Source organism: Pinus tabuliformis, chromosome J (genome assembly GCF_031772625.1).
Source record: "Pinus tabuliformis cultivar Carrire ecotype Pingquan chromosome J, CPIR1, whole genome shotgun sequence".
In the NCBI taxonomy this organism is placed as follows: domain Eukaryota; kingdom Viridiplantae; phylum Streptophyta; class Pinopsida; order Pinales; family Pinaceae; genus Pinus; species Pinus tabuliformis.
Genome location: NC_142295.1, coordinates 394,070,162 through 394,080,770, shown reverse-complemented (window position 1 = coordinate 394,080,770; position 10,609 = coordinate 394,070,162).

Sequence of the window (10,609 nt, the reverse complement as noted above, 5' to 3'; positions counted from 1 at the left end):
TCCTCATATCGATCTTTAGAACATGGTGGGTCTTCAATCCAATGTTAGAGTCTATGAAATCATGATTAACATTTATTTTGTTCTCATCATGAGTTTCTTTTACTACCCTTTTTCCATCAGTAAGCATTTTTTGTAGGAACTTTGTCAAATTTATCTTCAAATCTTCCATGTTTCCTTCCAATTTTTCTTCTATACCATAAATCTTAGCTTCCACGCCATTCATCTTAGCTTCCATGCCATCCATCTTAGCTTCCATGCCATCCATCTTAACTTCCATGCCATTCATCTTAGCTTCCATGCCATCCATCTTAACTTCCACCCCATTCATCTTAGCTTCCACACCTTTCTTTAAACCGTCCATCTTAGCTTCTGTTACCTTTTGTGAGAGTGAAATTTGTTGCACCTGGTCTCGTAATTTTGATATATCATGTTGCATTTCTTCCTTTCCTTCATGAGTCATGCTAGAGATTTCAGGTTTCTTACTATTTGTTTCCACTTTCTTTCTTCGGGTCATCATTTAATGATAATTACGCTTCACTATGCCCTTTGAATCACTTCAAACTAATTTTTCGACCCAAAATTATGCAAAATTTTAAAAATACTACACACATTTTTTCACTTTATAGGAGCTTGATATTGAATTTGTTGTATCTCTATAATTGTGGATCTACAAGGTCTTTTCATTCTATGGTAGCCCTCTGAGTTCTCTTTCTAATGCCACCAGTCTGGTCAAAGTTGGATTCTCCAAGAAAGAGTTATGCCCAATCTCGCAAGATGACCTGATTATATACTTTTTCCATAGAGAGAACTTGTACAAAGTGCCACATGTCACTGTTTTGACCTTTACATATGAAAAAGATACACAAAAAACTATAATTTGACCTCTTTCTAAAAATTCTTACAAAATTTCAATTCGATGCTTAGACAGAAGGTTATGACGATTTTACCAAGTGTCTAGTCAATTTAATGTCTTAAATTGCTCTACATAAATTATCAATCCGGGTATCGTAAAATGATGAAGTGTGGTGCACTATATGTGCTTAGTTAACCTTTCTCTTACTTCGTTGTTTTATAGTTTATGTTGTTTTTGGAGTTTTGTTTCTCATGCTTAAGGAAATTAATCTAAGAAAGAAAAGTTATGCTTCTAAATGAAATCTATAAATGTTAATGGACAATTAAATCTCTTTTAATGTTGAAATCTAATTTCTAAAGAAGGGAGAAAAGGAAATGAACATTAGATAAAAACAAATCAAAACCTTGAATAGTTAGATTAATCTATGCCAGAAAAATGTCTATGAAATGAAAGCAACAATGATAACAGTTAAATGAAGTGTTTTATCACTCTGCTATACAATTTTGGGAGAACTAACTCCTTGATAGCATTTTGAGGGACTCCATACTTTATTGTTTTAAAACTAAAACTGAAATTGCAACAAAATACAAAACATGTAAAGGAAAACTTATCTACTGTGTGCTCTAATGCTCCAAGCACCAATTGGAAAATACTTCCTTGGACTATTTTGCTAAGCATAGATTACACAGTTAGATAAATCTACAATCAACCGGTTGAACACACTTGCATGAAATAAACTTGTATGAACGGAAAATATAAACTATTAAACATGAAAACAATTAAATGACATACTTGAATGAAATCAAAGCAAAGCTACAAAAGAAAATCTATTCTAACTTACATTCTAATATGTTCTATGACATCTACTTCACATCTCCTTCCATGTTGGGAACATCAAAGCTTTATTCAAATTCTCTAAAATTACAAAGTACAACAAGTTGAGCTAACAAAGTTTACAAAGCTCTCCAAAGCTCCCAAATGAAGGGGAGAGATCTCCTATTTTTACAAAAATATGAGAAGTCGTCTCATTAATGCGAGCCATGAATCTCTCCTTATACTTCTAGAATTCTAATCAAAATAGGAAATGATAAGACACATGTCTTCTTAGAGTTTCAATACAAATAGGAAATGTGACACATATCCTCATGACCCCATAATCCTCTCCACTCAGATTCGAATTTGGCCTTAGGATGCCACATAAAGGTCTTCTAGAAGCTTCCTTTTGACCTACACATGTCAACAATTTCATCCCACTTGTTAGGTATAAACATGTGCACATTATTTTCTAATTTTTAACCACAAATTCACTTAAAAACTCTAAGAATTAATAAATTTTGGAAAAACATAGATGTGACCCAATAATGATGAAAGTGAGATGAATGTAGTGACATGGTGGTGAAATGAAGCTGAAATGTAGGTGATATAATGGACATGAGAGTGAAAGTGTAATTGAAGTGAATGTTAATTTTAAGACCCAACATACCCCCCAACTGAAGCTATTGCATGTCCTCATGCAATATATATTACATTAATTCTTTTGATCCTCGAGCTTTGGCTTAACTTTGCATGATATCATTTGATAACTTCATACTTCTACAAAGTGTTTACTTGAATTGCAACATGGTTGGTTCTTATGTTACAACCATATTTTGTTGTTGCATTCAATTTTGATCTTTGAACTTTGCATAATGATAATTTGATTATTGTTGCAAAGTGTATCTTTATTGGATTGCATCAATGTTGGTTCTTGTGTGACAACCATGATTGCGTTTGTATCCAGTTATCCTTTAAGCACTTTTGAAAAGCCATTGTATGCTCATAATAATAATGTAATAGTTAATATATTTTGGAAGAATTTGGGTTTCTGAATATGATATGAACATGGAAAGATATGAATATGAGTGTATTCTACCGCCCTCCCGCCCCTCCCCCCCAACTGATGGTATTGGCAATTTTATGAAATGAGGAAGAGAAATGTTTTTTCCAACAATTATCATTCTAGATTTTTATCGAATTCTAAGGTAAAATGTTAGAAAATGACGTACCTTAACTTACCCTTTGGAAATGGATGAGTTGTATGTGTGGTGGCTACAAAATTCTGATCATAAACAAAATTCTGATCATAATCTTTTTCAAGTGGTTGGACAAAAAGAGTCATGGATAACAAGATGAACTTTTATTGCTTCTACTAAAACTTGTCGAATCTGCTCCAAAATGCCGAAAATAATAGTCTTCATGACTTCAAAACTCATTGGCACAATTCCTACTATGTGAATAGATGTTTTGATGTTGAACATAACAAGAAATTTTTGACCTAGTGGCCATTAATGGATGCCACTAGTCAACACGAGAACTATCACCATTGATGACAATGAGAGTCAAGATGCCCAAACACATCTTGTTAGGTACGAATAAATTTGTCGATGTCGAGTCACCTAGAAGATCCGATGAACAAGGGACATTAATGTATTCCCATTGTTCGTCGGCATGAGGACTTTCCATTAAGGCATGTAAGCCTCAAGTTTTTTTTGCAAGGAATTTATACTCAAATGACTATGGACTCAATAATTTGCATTGAAGCAGGATTTATTTGCGAAATGAAAATGATAGGAAAGGGAAAATGAAAATGGAAGATGGTAATGGAAAGTAGTAATGGCAATGGGAAATAAGCATGTAACTGAGCCTCTTGCTTTTATTTGTGGGTTAGGAGTGGACAAAAAGTAATGGAAAGTGTATGTGAATGTAAATGGAAAATATGAAGGGAAATGAGGTGAATGGTTTATTATGAGGTATGGATGTAATGGAGACAAAAGTTTCTGAAATTTTTGCAAGTGTTTGGATCTGATTTTGCATTAGCATGTGCTCATGCATTGACGTTTCTTCCTTGTTGCTGATCATCCTCTTATGAAAAAAATTAGTCTCTTAAGAGAGACATTATTCACTTGTAGTCATTTGTCCTTCCTCCTGGAACCTGCAAAAAAAACTAAAACTTCTTCTGCAATGGAATGTAAGACTATCAAAATAGAGAGGTGATCAATCTCTCTAGTTATGTTGTTTACACACAAAACTAAGAATTTGTATTAATGAAACAAGTTCACGAAGGAAAACCAAAAGAATTTATACCTGCTTCGGAATTAGTGCCTCAAGTTAATGTTATGTCTTTTGAGCAATTTATTTCATTATTTACTGTTTCAAACTCTGATGATGGATTTTTCATTGTGTAGATCTCGTTGATATCTTTCCAACAACACTTGAATCATCGTAATCTAATTTCGCATGAGAAAGTTAGGCTGATTTGAACAGTGAGGTTTTTCAGCTGCATAATTGATGTTTAGTTGTGGAATGACTTTAGCTGCGGAATGGCTTTAGCCGCAAAATGGATTTAGTTGCAGAATGTGCATAGTTTTTGTACCTAAAAATCTTGAATAGAAAGTTAGTTATTAATTTTTCATTATCAATCCAAAATTAATCAATACCTTCCAGAAAAGTGAGCAAATAATCTACTTATTTCATTGATTCATTTTTTTTTTGTGAAGCATAGGTAATGTAGCTATTCTCTTCATTTGAAAGCGTGAACATCTTATGCCATAATTGCAATGTACAACCTCCCCTTCATGCATATTATTATTTATATCCAATGCCCTGATCGTGTAGCATAATATGTGGATTATAGTTCACATGAATTTGAGATGGATACTTTATACATTATATTCAATTCCCTCTCCAATAAATGTAGGTAAACCATCTTGGACAAAATAAAGAGGTTTTAGTAAGGTTGGGCAGGCATCACGCACACCTATATGCAACTTTGAAAGGAATTACAGTTTGCATAGATGCCAAAGCTGAGCTTCCGATTACAAAGTGCTAAAGAGACAATAAATGAAGAATATATGGAGAAACATGGGCATGGCCACTGAGCTTCAATCCACCAGCACTTCAACCTCCATCTTCAATCCAGACATGCTAAGAATCTTGACAAAATCTTCAACTGTCAAACCACAATCTTTTGAATATCATGCTTCCTCCAAAACTTGACCCACAACTTGTTGTCGCTGCTCTTCAGAAATAAAAGATCCTGTCAAATCCCGCAACACTTCGAGTATATCTTCGAGTGTCACCTTCCCACTGCCATATGAATCATAAACCTTGAAAATGAATTCAATATTTTGTTGAATACTTGCTCTGGAACTGAAGGATGATAAAAAAAACTAAGAAATCATTGAATTTCAAACCATCCAACATTCTCAGCAATCTTTGAGAAAGTGGATTCTAATCTAGGTGGATGTTGGTTGCTACCCACCTATCCCATTTGGACCCCCACCATTTTTTCTCTTAGCATTTTCAGTTTCCTTAATTGTAGCACAACTTACTATTTTTAGCAGTTTTGCGGGTCATGAGCATCCGGAGCCGTTTTGAGGCCATAAATGACGTTTTTTGGGAAATCTAGGGGCAACATGGGTCCATGTACCAATGTTTCCCTTTCCAAAGCTGTAGTTATTGGATATATCTTTCTAATGAGTTATTGTATGCATCAAGCGGAGATCGTATGCCAAAGTTATGACTTCGGGAAGTTGATGTACCAATTTACCCAAAAGGGGCCCATAGTTTGGCCTTTCATCTTCTAGGGTTAGGTATTGGGATGTTAAGGGTTTTCCATTGTTTCCGAACAATAAGTAGGCCTTCGAGCCTCATTGTAACACAGTTCAGAGGCATGTAGCCACCACGTCTCTTCTCAAAGATAAGCTACCATCGCCCTAGCTTATTTCTTTCCATTTCTGTTTGTAAGCATATTTTAGTATTTTACAATAATGAAATGAAGTATTATTTCTACTACATCTGTGTATTTATGGTTATCTCATCTCTGTGTTTATGGTTATCTCTGTAATTCATTGCGTTCCTGTTTAAATCTAGATCATTGGTATCAGAGCAGTCTGCTTTTTCTCTGTTTTTCTTTGCATGTCCCCAATGAGGTTGGGATATAAGGAGTTAGGGCTTAAATTGGTTGAACCTTTGCAAGAATAGCCTTGCAAATCTCGATGGCCTCCTATGGTAGATGAGAAGAAAAAAAAGGGGGTAGGAAATCCTATCAAAATCTTGCTCGAAGAAGCCCTCGAGTGGCAAAGGAACGCGATGATGGATAGCTTTGCGTAGATCCTTCAGCTGCTACCTAGAGGCAATGCATTGGCTTCCAACAGCTACTTTGGAAATGCCACACTGTTTAAGGTACAAGTTAATTTTGAAATCCTCATATTTGAGGGTCAACTAGATGCAAATGCCATAAACAAATGGTTAAATCTGCTAGAGGGTTATTTTTTTGTTCATGAATTTTCGAGTCGGGAAAAGATTATTTTCGCTCTTCTCAAAGCAGGCCCCCATGTCAAGGACTGGTGGGAAACCTACTGCAAGCAGAAGGATGAAAGTATAGGCTCACTATTTTCAGCCGCACCCACTTGGGATTCATTCCAGGATGTCATTAAGGAGCAGTACTACCCTGTCAAAAGATATGAGGACAAATACATCAAATGGACCACATTGCAATAGGGAAGGGACCAAGATGTGCCAAAGTTCACCAACATTTTTCATACCCTTCGAACACAGTAGGGTATCAAAGATTCTAATCTGCATTTGGTACTCAAATACCGTGGCTACCTACACAGGTAGATCTAGGAAGAGATGGAGTTCCTGAACATCTTATCGCTCGGCACGATGTACCAATACACTTTCAAAATCAAGAAAATGTTCAAACAAAAGAAGCGAGACTTTGGATCTACAAATCCGAAGACCAAAGGACAAAGCCAAGGTGGGGTGACCCAAGACAACCTGTCGAATCCGCAAGAAAAGAACAACACCACGAAGTCAAAGAAGGACACATGAAAGTGGTGTGAGTTCCATAAGATCCCCACTCACAACACAAGTGAGTGTCGGACCAAGTAGTCACTGGTGGCCGAGTTGAAGGCTTCTGAACCAGATGCATGTTCCAACCTTGAGCCGGAACTTGACAAGGGGAATGGCAAAGGGAAGCAGATCATTGATGCAGATCATTGATTACAGTTTTACTAGGACCATTGTTGAATTTCATTGTCAAACTGTTCAACATTGAATTTTAGTTTGAAATCATATTATTATTTTATCTCAACCACATATACAACGAAAGAGATCTCAATCGTATACATAGCGTAATAAATCACAAAAAGAGTCATTGGATTCTCCTCTCCCTTCACATGTTTAAATAACTAGGTTTTGAAATAGCTTCTTAAACATATGTTTGGAGGACCTATCCTCCATTCTCCAACAAGCAACTAAATATAGGACTCTTTTCTATTATTTTGATTCCTATAAATTAAGTTGTATTTACATCAAATTAGATGTTAAGTTGTTACTTATATACAAGTTGATGAAGAAGAAGAAGAAGGTGATGATGAGGACAATGATGATGACGATGATGAAGAATACAACGATGGCGAAGACAATGATGAAGACAACAATGACAATGACGAGGACATGTATCAAAAAACAAGGATATTTTTATTTCTTTGCTATAAATAAATTTCATTTTTTTTTTAATTAAAGTATATTAAAATTAATTTTCAAATATATATTACTTTTTCCTCTTGGCAATAAATATATTTAATTATAAATAGATGAATTTCTATTTGGTGGGATTTTTTTTATGTTTTTATTCAACTAAATTTAAAAATCTATAATATTATGGAGAGAGTGATGAGAGTTAATAGGCCTCACAAATTGTAACCTTGCTTGGATACCATATGTAACAACGCATATTTAAAATATACAACTAATTTATTAATAATCAACACACAAACTGTTCAACTAAATGACATAGAAGTTTTGAAACCATTAGCAGAGAAGACTTACTAGTAGTGATGATATACCTTACCTATGATTCCAAGTTGTAATGCTACACAGATCTTGTTGACCGCAACAAAGGTTTGGGGACGACTCTCCACCCAACCATAGGCTCAACTGCACATAATATTTCTACAGTTGGCCACCCCAAGCCCTAAATCAACTACTACTGCTAGGGAATCCTTTGTCTCACAACACTCTCCTTCCAAAGGTATGAATAATGCTTTTCATATCCCTTTTTTCCCATTAAATAGAAAAGCTGGTTGCAAAAATGGAAAGGGATTGGAAAGATATCCACATGCACACAATCCATATGTCAACATGCCAACTTTTATTTATGTATTATAAGATTTACTTAATTCAACCTTTTTTTCTTAATTTTTTTTCTTATTCTATTATTTATTGTTTTATTTCATTATATATTAATATTGTTTCATTTATTATTATTAATATTATGGGGCATTACATCATAATGTAATCCAAATGTAATATTGAAATATTTATTATATTTATTATTTTATTTTCTAGTTAAAGAATGTTCCTCATGCTTTTAGGTTTTATTGAGTCAAAAGAAATTTTTCATGAGTAAAAAAAAAGTACTTGAGTCAAATTCCCATTTGGACTATTGTGAGAAAAAAGAAAAATATTTTATTTTGAGTCAAAATAGCCAAAAATGTCAAGGCAAGCCCAAGTCAGCCTCCTGGACAAGTCGACCTAGAAGAGGCAACTATTCAATATTTGACCCTCCTGGATGTGTATAAATAAGACATGTTCGACCTCATTTCATCACTCACTCACAACTTCGATTTTTGTGCAAGAAAAAGGAAGAATTTTAGTGAAAGTCAAAAGATAAAGAAAGCATAGTCAAAAAAGAGAAAAGTTATATCTTTTTCCCTAATCTATTCACATGTGCAAGATCTTTTGTGTTATTTCAACATTGGTACAGGGCCGAAATTTAGCCATTTATTGCAAGCTTGAAAATTATGTGGTTTGATAAAAAATTTCAGATATTTGACTAGTGTTGACCTTCCTGACTTTGATTTGGTTGGAATAGAAGTGAAAGAGGGCTAACTTGGGTCTTATGACAGTGTTAGTCTTGGATTTTGGGTCTTGGAAATCTCAGTTTGATCTCATTCTATAAGAAGAGGGTTTATTGGGTTTTCCCCCTTGTGGGGTTTTTCCCTAGCTTGGAGCCTACATCTTTATGTTCTTTTTCACTTGTGATCTTCATGTTTGTATATTTTTGGTAATTTCTTGATGAAGAAAAAAATTATAAGGGTCATAGCATGGAGCTAAATTACACATTTTAGCGAAATGGGGGCACGTTTTGGTGAAAAATGTATGCTCAATCAAGCAATTTTTAAGCGCTCGATCGAGGATTAAAAAAACCCTTAATTGAGACATTTTCTAACTTGAGTTAACGACTTGATCGAGAGTTATGGCTCAATAGAGCTATATTTTTTTAAGATATATTTTACCATTAATAACATTAATAAATTTTGGTAAGGGGGATGACATGTTAGGATTTTTAATGGCTCAATTGAGCCTATGGCTCAATCAAGCCGCTAGTTAACCACATATGTGACTCGATTGAGGGTTACTTTAATGATTGTTCGAGTCCTTTTTATTTTTATTTTAAGCACTCGATTCAGCTCCTAAAGTCCTAAAAATTACTGTTTCAGCACCCCTTCTAAAAATTCCTCTGCTACCCTAACTAATTTAGGGCAGAATTAGTCCTTAAGTAGCGGAGTTGATCATGTTGGATTCGTGAAATAATCCTCTATCCAATGGCATATGAATTTGACACTTTTGAATTCATATGATATTTTTCATCTAATTTCTTTTAAACATAACACTTGAAATTTTTTTGGTCAGTTTCAAAGGGGATGAATAAAAAATCAATAACATAAAATATACGCAACGAAAAAATTTCAAAAAATACCACTGTCTTCACTGATGAGTCCTCTGCAAAAAGGTACTCTTCGTTTTTCAATTTATTTTAAGAGTTGAAAAAAATCTTACGTGAACATATGTCTCCAAAATGCAATTGAAATATTACTTCACCAAATTTGAAAAATAATAAAAAATATAATTTTGCATAAAAAAACGAAATTTTAATATGAAAAAATTAGTTCTTTTTGTGTATATCATGTTTACATATATATTTTTACAATTACACATTTTAGACTAAGTTATGCTAGGTGAACACACTCATACCTCTTAAGCTTTGTGAAAATTTGCAAGGACATATATTGCATTTAATGGAAAATTGAGAGATTATACGACACTAATTTGTTTTACAAAAAATATCATTAGGACAACAACATAATTCTCCACATATTTTTTTTGACTCAGAATCAAAATTCATAATGATTGTATGAATTTTGAGGGTTGCAATTCGATAAAAGAGGAAAAACTTGAAATTTCATCACCACATTTGGCCCAAAAGTGTAACCCATCTTCATGCTTTCACCCGTAATAAAATGCCAACAAAATTCTCAGGTAATTATCAAATAATATAAATCACCCTAATCTACAAACATATTGATTTCTCAACATGGTATCAGAGTTAGGGTGAAGGAAGGTCAACTTAAATATCACTCTTGTTGGAACATTTGAAGATAGTTTTACAATAACCATCAACTACATTGGATGACATCATTTTTAATAATTATGATTGAACAAATTCTTTTATCAAGGTAAATAGGAAGAATATCCAAAGACCATCATATTTGTAGCAGAAGAAGGCCACTGTAGCAACTATCTCTCTCTCTATATCATTGAATGATTTTGGAAACATTGTCAAGTTCATCATCATAGAAACTAATACATTATTGTAGTAACCATCCTTGAAGACATCACTACAAGAATTCAACAACATATTTGAAG